The sequence below is a fragment of the Uloborus diversus genome, chromosome 3 (assembly GCF_026930045.1).
Source record: "Uloborus diversus isolate 005 chromosome 3, Udiv.v.3.1, whole genome shotgun sequence".
Lineage (NCBI taxonomy): Eukaryota > Metazoa > Arthropoda > Arachnida > Araneae > Uloboridae > Uloborus > Uloborus diversus.
Genome location: NC_072733.1, coordinates 206,074,719 through 206,085,312, shown reverse-complemented (window position 1 = coordinate 206,085,312; position 10,594 = coordinate 206,074,719).

Below are 10,594 nucleotides of genomic sequence, written 5' to 3'. Positions count from 1 at the left end.
GATGCTCAGGAATTCCCAATTGGGGGGGGGGATTCCTAATACAAGTACACTCTTTACGTGGGATCTTTGCCAAATTTAGCACATCGGTTCTATGACTCTCAGGAAATTTAATGGGTTTTTTTTGCTCCAATGGAACTCTCTTTAGGGGGGGGGGGCTTGCCAGCAAATCCATGAAATGATATTTACTCGTAATTAAAAACAATGACTGAATATTTAGAATTTTTAAAAAAAACTCCAAAGAGGTTTAAGTTTAAATTTTGAGTCATAAAATTGCTCTTCTCTACAAATCGTGCCCTTTTTTTCTTGTATTTAAGCCTGATTGTTTAACATTGTCACTTGACACAACTTTAACACAATTGACACAGCCAATTTTAAGCTGTCACTTTTTTTATAATGTGCACTCAAGCTTTCGAGATTCTCATCGCTTGGTATACTGTAATCAAAACTTTTATTTTTCCATTTTTTAATATTATTTGCAAATCACATTTCGGCTGTGCCCGAAAAGATATTCTTATTGCTCTCATACAATCACTGATATTCTTAAATAATATTTTCAGTTATTAAGCCTTTGATTTCAGAAATTTGTAGGAAAGGATTTTATTAACATAAACACTGAAGATGATTTTCAATATTTTTATTCATTGCTGCTTTTATGTCAAACGAATTACTCCTAAGCGAAAGGAAGTAATGTTTAAGTACATATTAATTGTTCTATGAAACAGTACTGTCAGCATTTAAAACATTTTTCCGTCCAGAACTAAACTAGCCTACTTTATCATATACCATTATCGACTTTCTAGTATCTGATCAATGTGCTCAAAAATAGTTAAAATTGCAAATTATTTCAAACGCAACTCATTATTATTTTAAACCTGTTTTCTAGAAATAAAATATGCCTCGCTCATCTGAAGAAAGACACGTGAAAAAAAAATAAATAAAGTAGTCGCACCTTTTTAAACAAAGCAGCTAATACATTCTTTTTCATTAAAAAGAATCTTTAATCGTTTTCAAAACGAAAAAAAAAAATGAAAACTAATAAGCTCATTAAAATAAATACATTATGTCAAAAAAAATCGTTTCTTCCCCTGTTGCCAAAAAATGAATTAAAAATGAACAAATATACTTTCAAAATAAATCTAGAAGACAACAAAATGTCAAATCAAAGCTAAATAATTTTCATTATAAAAAAAAAAAATCGTCTGCACATATCTTTATGTAGAAACAAAAAGAACTCCGAATTTCTCCGCCAAACACTGAATATATAAATAAAAACTTCAGCGTAAAAATAGAAGCAAATCATATCAACATTAATTATTTCAAAGTAAAAACCATAGCTGCGGAGTCGGAGTTAATCTCATTTTGGGGTAAAAGAATCAGATTCGGAAGTCGAAGGCTTTTAGTTCAAAAACTCGAAATCGGAATCAGTCATTTTTCTTTAAAGTCCGCAACTCTGCGAATATTTGCGGAGCCGGAGTAGAACTTTTTGGGGAGCTAAAGGAATCGGAGTAGGAGTCGAAGCCTTAAAATTTCCAAGATTGTAGACGCTCATTTCCCCCTCCGTATCTAAATTTTTGCCAAAGCTACGGAGTTAGAGACGGAGTCCCATTAATCTTCGGATACAGGAGTTTTATTCGGAGTCAACTGCCCTTAAGTTCTAAGAGTCGGAGTCGAGAGTTGGTCATCAAGAGCTTTTTCCAACAAAGTTTGTTTGAATTAAATCCGCCTTTAAGTTCGGGACTTTGACTTTTGCCGTAGGCATTAATGTTAAGGGATTGGAACTGTTCAAAATTGAACAGAAGATTGTTCAAATCAGAAAGATATTTTCTATACATGATCTTCTTCAAAACCTTTTACCTACAAAGTTTGTTTCAAGCAAATTCGCCTCCAAGTTCAGGATTGCCTTGAATTTCCACGTAGACGCTAATGTTAAGTTTTTTTTTTTTTTTTGAACTGTTCGAAATCGAACAAAAATTTGTTCGAATCAAAAGGTGAAATACGGGAATGAGGTGTCCTCGTCCAGGTCTTTCGAACAAAAAAAAAAGTTGTTCGAATCGGACTATTCACTCAAAAGTTATTAGGGGTGGGAGGAGGGACAGAAAGACAGTCCGACAGATATTTTTCCCCATCTCAATATACTACTTTCCAATTTTTAATTTCTTGATATTTATTTAATTTATTTCTGACTTTTTTTCTTGTTTTGTTTTTCGCGATATTTTAACGATACATTAAGCCTTATTTCGTGCTTTTTTTTTCTTTCTCTGAATTTTACTGGGAAAGTAGGCAAAAAATGTCTTCTTGGGCCTCAGTTGAAACCGTGGAGATCTGCGGACATGAAATCCAGGCCTGATTCATACACCGCTGAACAAAACTTTAGCCATCATCTGAGACTAAAAACTGTTTACCATGAACAGAATCACTTAAAAAGTGCTCGGAATGTTTTTAAATCTTTGATCTAACGAACAAGTGATAAAATATTTTAACAAAAAACGCTTTAAAAAAATCTTACAGGCAAAGTAAGGAGTCATTCGACAAGAGAGTGAACCTTTGGTTAATCCTAGAGTCACGCTGATTTCTGACTCGATTTTTTTCTAAATAATTATTTTGCGGTGTTTAACATATGTGTGAGTATTTCCAGAAACATTAAACTTTAAATGTTCGCATTTCTTTGAAAAATTTGATTATTTTTTAATCCTTTATTCCTAATAATTTCAAAAGTTTTAATTTAGAATGGAAGAAACCTCCAAGAATATTTGTTATATGTTCTTAACAATGCAAGCTAAGCTTAAAGAAGAAAATATTTGAATGTAGCTAAAAAAGATATATTTAATATTGCATCTGAAAAAAGTACTTTAAAAAAAAGTAGTGTCAAAATCGGCAATTGCATTTAGCTACTAAATGTAAAAAATGCAAGTCTATATCATAAGTTGAGAAGAATTTTTAATTTTTTCCTCATAGTAAAATTAAAATCAAATTTTTTAACTGCAGGTTTTTTTTTTCCCTTTTATTCTCTGGCATTAGATAATGACAAATTTTACACGTTGGACAGGACAACCTTCGTGTCAAAAACCTCTGCATCAAAAGAATTAGAAGAATAAAAACAACTTGTACTTCAGATGATCGAGTCGCTGCACAATTAACTATTGAAGCATTTCTAACTCTTCGTTCAACACGTTTTCCGTATCATAGTCAAAAATTTGTTTACTTAGAAACAGACTAACATTCAGCTTAATCCCGTTTTAGAATTGGTGGGGTTTTTTTTTTTTATTTTTATTTTAACTTAGTATGGTTTTTTCGTTAAAAAATTCCAGAAAAACTCTTCAATCATTTTTTAACAGAGCAGTAGGTCCTTACAAACTCGATTTTCGAAACTCCGTGAAAACCCAGAAAACTCGGTCACACTTTTGCAGGACAAAATTTCCGCTTGAAAAACCTGTTTCCCGAGAATTTTTTATAAACCGGAATTTTTACAAACTTGGCAACTATCCGGTCCCCATTAATCCGTTTCAATGAATCTGCTGTACTTACATGATCCCTTTGAGTTGCAAATATTTCCACATAAATGCTCTTCTGAAAATAAAAAAAAAAATAAAAATTATATTATCAGGAACGAAACATTGAATGAAGCTCTGACTTTCTAATGGGAAAGTCAAAAGAATCAGAAAATTCTGATTTTAAAGAACATCTCTTAACATAAAAAAAAAATGTTGTGTAAAGTTTGCCATTTTGCCTTTTTCTCCTTTTGTCTAACGAAAAGCTAGTGTAATTTTAATCTGTTTTTGCAGTGTTTATCAGCAGCCAGTTGAACCAAATCGGTGCTAAGAGTAATTATAAGGTATTTTTAATTCACTAACCACTATAGAAGTGAAAGTTAAATTTTGATTATTTTTCCTTCGACGCTGATGCTTCTTCATTTATTTAATGGTTTTCAATTTTCATACGAGAGAATTTTAAAAAATGATTCAAAAAGGTTTAATCTAGTTTTTTCTAGTCAGCAGTGAGACGTAATTGTTTTTGCGCTGTGCAATTAGAATTAAAAATGGCATTTTTATCTTCTGCAATGATGAACAAAAGAAATCGTAATACTCTTTTTTTTTATTTTTTAACATCGCTTCCCGAAATATTTTGACTAATCCCTCTCATTAATTTGTCTGACTATAAAATACAGGGTGTTATAAAATTTCCAATTATACAGAAAATTCGCTTAACAAATTACCTTCAGACTCAAAATAACTATTTTTATTTGTAAAAGAAGCAGTCGAAAACTTTGTACAATGAAATGAGTAAAAATGTGTCCACGTGTATAAATATGTACTACAAATAAAAGCATTTAGAAATTATAAAAAAACAAAAACCTTTGCTAACAGTTATTTCGGGGTATATAACGAAACTCCTTCTTCAGTGCATGGAAAGAACGATGAAACAACGGACAAGTAAACGAGAATTAAAAAGTTTAGTCTATTTACTCATCTGTCTTATTTATTGTCTTTCACTTGTCTGTTGTCGGATTTGGTTGTTCCATTGCTCTTTTTATGCACTAAAGAAGGGGCTTCATTTTATAACCCCGAAACTGCTGTTTGCACAGTTTTTTCTAACTCTTTTTAAATGTTTTTATTTGTACATATATACACGTTGTCATATTTTTACTCAACTCTTCTTATATTTTGATCCTTATCTTGTAAAAAAAATTCTTAGATAAAGTATTCGTCAAAGGGATGTCCATGACTCTATTATCTGACCCTGAAGATGGCGTCTATGAAAAAAAAGCCCAGTCGATTACCTGTTATAGTTCCTCAAAGACAAAATGTTTGCAGTTCTGCTGTCTTAATTTTAATATATTAAAATAATAATATTGATAAATACGATATCATCAGTCCCAACTAGCGATGAAAACAGTCGGGAAAAAAACCGGAAAATTTCCGAAAATACGGAAAAAAAGCGTTTTTTCCTAAGGGGTTAATTTCCACTCCGGAAAAATTGAAAAAATGAATTTTTTTCAACTTTCAGTTAGTTTTAATTGAAATTTTTCGCAAAAAGTGATTTGAAATTTCTCATACTTTAATTCTTATACTACCCCCGCCTTGTATGTTAAAATTTAGCCTTTAGTAATGCAAGTTGTTGTATGATAATATAATTTGCATATAGATGAAGAAACTACTTTTTGCAAAAAAAAAAAAACAATATTCTTACTAGGCAAGCAATTTTCCATGTAACTTTATTGAAAATGAATAAATCAACAAAACACAAAAGATAATAATAGGAGAAGACCTTTAGAATCGATAAACTAATTGGTTTCAAACTAGCCGCCTATTGAAGTAATACAGAGGTGCAATTGCTTATTGAAATTTTCATTCAAGGACAGAGCAAGTCCTTTAATGAATCCTATTCCCTATAAAGCAATTGGTTTAGAGAGTCCAAAATTATGTGTAGTTTAGAGTAGACCTTTGACTCTAAAATAGGTCATACAGTGCAATAAATGGGATTGCGGTGTAGTGAGTAGAGCGGCCACTCTAAAGATATCATGTCAAAAACAAAGCATCTTGCACCAGTCTTGTCTTTTAGGCCGTATGAACTGGTGTGGAGTCAAATTGAAATGTCTAGTCTACATTGTTATGCAGAAGTGCTCTTAGGTCCATAGAAGTACAACAGCTTCTAAAATGTCCTTCTGGTACACTTTTTAATTCATTTAACTCATCCACAAAAAAAAAATATAATTAATTTGAATTTTGACATCTTGAATTCAAATTATGTTTTTCGCAATCACGAGTGTGTGTATGTAGGCGTGTGTGTTTGTGTGTAGGGGGTATGTGTATGTGTGTAGGCATGTGTGTTTGTGTCTGTGTGCTGGAATAAGTGTGTGGGTAGTTGTTTATATGAATGTGTGTGGGGGGAAGGGGTATGTGTATGTGTGTGTAGGCATATGTGTTTGTGTCTGTGTGCAGGCATGAATGTGTGGGTATTTGTGTGTATGTTTTTGTGCGTGTGTATGTGTAGGTGTCTGTATGTTTGCGTGTGTGTATGTGTTTGTGCATGTGTAGGTGTGTATGTGTGCGCGTGTGTGTAGTTGTGTATGTATGAGCGTGTGTGTAGGACATGGATGCAACCTGGAGACGACTTTCGCTAGAGGAGCAGCATCGTGAGGAGCCGGTCGACGATGATGGTGCGGAGGGTGGCGGTGGGAAAATAAAATGATAGCACATCAAAACAATCAAATGAAAGGAATACGCAATCGTGATTGCTCAAAAAAAAAAATGATTTTTTGTCGCTTGTGCTGATTCCATCACAAACAAGGCCTGACTTCGGATTTTGGCAATGTTTAACATTTTCTGAGGTGCTTGGAGTGTCTACAGACCAAATCTTATTGTTCTGGAGGTTATGAGCAGGTTGAACGGTAAAACAACGAAAGGTATAAAATCTTCCAGCGTGGACTTGCGGCCATCTCAAACGTTTCTGGCATCTTTGGAGTCATACGAATGCCTGAACTTTCTGGAACGCGTAAAACTTCTGTTTGAGCTTCTTTTGTCCTTAGCCGCAATTATCGTCACAAATTCCCCATCTTACGAACAACTTCTCTCGGGGAAACCCAAGGATTTCATTGAACTCAATTTTGGATGACCTGACGATTAACTAAAATGGTCACTGTTCGTTTTTGCACACTTGCCAGACATCGACTATCATTTCCAAGCCACTTGAAGCGGCATCCCGCATCAAATACTGTTTACCGAGGCACAACAAGCAAACAAACTGTCGTTAAACAATTTTAAAAATAGCAGGTCTTTTGCTTAAAATTGTAAGAAAATGGAAAAACAATACTTAAACTAGGAGATATATTGTAGCTTATTTTCTAATAAGTGAGAGACAAAAATAAATAAAGACACTCATTAAAATGAAATTACTTTACTTCCATTCGATGATGCAATCTTTGTCCGAGGTTTTTTTTCTTTTGCCGCACCCTGTATACTGCCGTACTAAGCACAAAAGTGGAACCTGCAGTTGAGCTCAAGCTGAGATATTGTGTTTTAAAGCTTGGCTTTTCCCTATATTTGTTTCAGATGCCTTTTTTTGTTGTTGTTTAGATTTTTTTAGAAAAATAGTTCCTGATCAAATGACCCTAACACATTTTATTTAAGTAAAATACGAAATAGAGAAAAACTTGGTTATAATAACTCAGTTTTGTTCAAAAGTGCAGGTATGACTATTTTTACTACTGTGGCTCGGCCGTATGAATAAACTGAAACTCCAGTTTAAGTTTTGGTTCAGCTTTAGAAATCGTTACGCAGTTTCGGTTTAGGGGTTTCTGTTGGAAAGAAAAAAACTAATTTTGTCTTGATTTGGACTTAAACTGGATTGGGAAAAAATTAAAACTCAATAGCTTTAACATTTTCAGACAGTAAATTTGCATTGTAAGGAAGGGAAATCATACTTATTTTTCTTTCAAACAATATAAGTTTTGTTTGAAAAAAATTACGAATATTATTTCAAGTTTCAAAGGCAATCTAAAATAGAAAATGTAATTTTTATGATTACACACACCTTACCCAATATTATTGGTTGCACGACGACTTGGCTTATTTCTGGTGTTTCACCAAGGAAACTCTCAGTTATAAAACAAAAAGTTTGTTTTTAATTAAACTTACCTTTATGTGTATTTCTGTCAAACAGAAAACGATGAGTGGATTGCATATATGTTTTAATGCACTTATATGTTCCAAGAAACACAGATTATCACTATTAAGAAACTCTATTTTTTTCATAAAAAATCAATTCTTCAATTTTTTCCAATCTTTCCCGAAAAGAAACGGTAAAAATGTGGATAAACATAGCGTTAATAAGAAATCACAATCAAGACGCAAAACACGCTACTTCACCATAGCAGAAATAAGAAGAAACCATCGTTAAGCCCCAAGATGGCGGACACACACACACAAAAGGTAAATTCTGGTTTGTTAGAGTTCTTGTTGCGAAATTGAACATCGTCGATACCAAGAGTCGGCAAGTAATTGTAAGTAGAGTCCGCAGAATCATGAAAAATTTTATCTACGTCCAGTGAAAAAAAATTTATGCCTCACACTGTTTATAAGTTTAATTTTCATTCAAAAATTAATAAATACAATGACTAGGCTTATTTGCATTCAAAACTCAACGAGAGAAAAAATATTTGAGTTTTTGAGGTTTTTCAAGAAAGGTTTACGAAAGAAATATTTAAGTAAAGAGAGTATTCAAGTTAGGCGGCCGTTAATGTTGAATGATACTTGATCTTAGAAAATTTCCCAGAAGTGTCTGATCCTTATAAAATATCTAGGCAAGCTGCTCGAATCAATCAGCTATCCGGTTAGAAAATATTGAAAAAACAACTAGTAGTCTTATTTACGGAAGGAGTATTTTAAAGTAATTTATTTGCGTTGGTCATTTTTCAAAATAGTTTTGGCGGTCCAATTTTTGGCCGATCACTGTCTGGAGCAGGACCATCGCCCGCCAGGTGCCGAACGTTGGACTAGATTTTCTCAGAGATACAAAAAATGTACACTTGAAAGTGAATTAACTCTATAGAAGAAACTTAACATACAAGGGTAAAAGGTAAACTACTGATGTATGATTTTGAAAAGGGTTTTTTAAGTGAATTTTCTTTATTAGTGCAAGACTTTATAGGCAACTAGTTTTTTATTTATTTTACAGCATTTTAACAAAAACATTTCCACTTACTCTCTGTTTAAAAACTAAAACATTGACATAGTTTCTGATATGGAACGCAAGTTTATATGCAATTAAAAGAAATCAAATAAATTTTAATTGGCAAATCAGTGATCACTAATTTTAAATAATTCTTGAAAAAGAAAAGCCGTATTATTATTCTACGCGAATTGTAATAAATGTGCTATACTTTAATAAAAACCAACCATAAAAAATAAAAATGGCCACTTTTTTTATCTCGTATTTTATCATTTTCTAGAAGTCTTGAAAAAGAAGGCTTTTCTTTTGCGTTTTAGTACTCATTTGAAATTTTTATAGCCTTTTAACACATTTTTACGAACGTTTCCTCTCTCACAGGAGTAGGAGTTTGCAGTCTTGGTGATCTATAAAATGGGATTTCTTGAAAGCAAGAAGCTCTTTGAAGCCAAAAAGCTTTAGATTATTAATTAAGCGAATTACGATTCCAGATTAAGATAAAAAATACTTAATGAAAACTCAGTGTCTACAAAATGATCTAGGATTCATTCACAGGTCCGAGATTTAATCGATTGAATAATCCTGATGTTTAATAAGGAAAATAAGGTGGTTTGCAAAATGTGATTTCTTTAAATCAGGCTTGAAATCATTAGTTTGATCTATTGGGCTTGAAATCATTAGTTTGATCTATTGGGCTTGAAATCATTAGTTTGGTGAGGAAGAAGTTTATGATTCCGGTTTGGATAATTTGCACAAATGGTAAAAGAAACTGTCATTTGTTTTGGGGCAAAAAATGATGCAAGTAGCCCTAGTAAGTGGTGCTGTAGAGCATGATTTAGAAAAAAGGTTCAATAAAGGGCCTACCCACCATTTCAACATTGCATACGTTTAAACGCACCAACTTTAAAAAGTCCTTAAATTCACTTTCCCTACAGATTTTATTTCGATGTTGTCAAACTGAAACCTGTGGAAAAACAAACAACTGACTAGCAAAAATCGTTAAAGCATAGGATTTTTTTTCTGTACTGCGTTTCTAAAGGGGGACACATAATTTTAAACCTTCTGGAAACCAGTTTGTTTACTGTTTTAGTTGAAAAAATAATTTTTAAACGTTTAAAATTGTAAAAACATATAATCTCAGTCAAAATTTGAAATTTCTCACTTCATTTTAAAAATTTTCGACTGTCAAGGATTTCTATAATTATATAGTACTTTCAGAAAACGAAATTTGGAGTTTTTGCTCAAGTTCTGCTGAACGATCATGATATCGTTTCTAATATTGATAATGTAACAGTAATGCCGTACGGCGTATAACTTCGTGACTGTTTTTTTTTTTTTTCGAATTTACAAATGAAAACTAATACGAAAAAGTTTAATAAAGAAATTTACAGTAGAAGATAGCGGGGATAACATAGTTTTCCTTTTTTTAAAGCAAAATTGTTTTGACCTTGGAGAAGATAGAAGTCTTACTTTGTCACTAATTAATAATTAATTTCCAAATGAGCAATATTTTATCAACTGTAACGAGCTTTTTCCCGAAAGTTATAAATCAACTCCTGTTTATAAATTGCAGCCTATCCATCTAATCTATTTTAATATATTTTTTAAATTGTTGTTCGTTGTTATAAATGTATTTGCGTTGTATATGAATGAAAAACTGTTCGATTGGTGTAACTTATGTTTATGGCTTATATTTCTCTGGCTTGAAACACCAACGGATGAAAAATGACCATAGAGAAATGAAAAACACTTTCTTATGTCATTCTTTAGAGGTGAAAAGGATATAAATGTACAAATTAATGAAGATAAATTAAATTCTAACGTGTTTTATTTATTTACACTTTTTTCATAATATTTTGATTGATATTGCTTTTAGTTATTTTGGGTTCATTTTTGTAGACAAATTTTGTGACATGAGAAAATCAGCAAC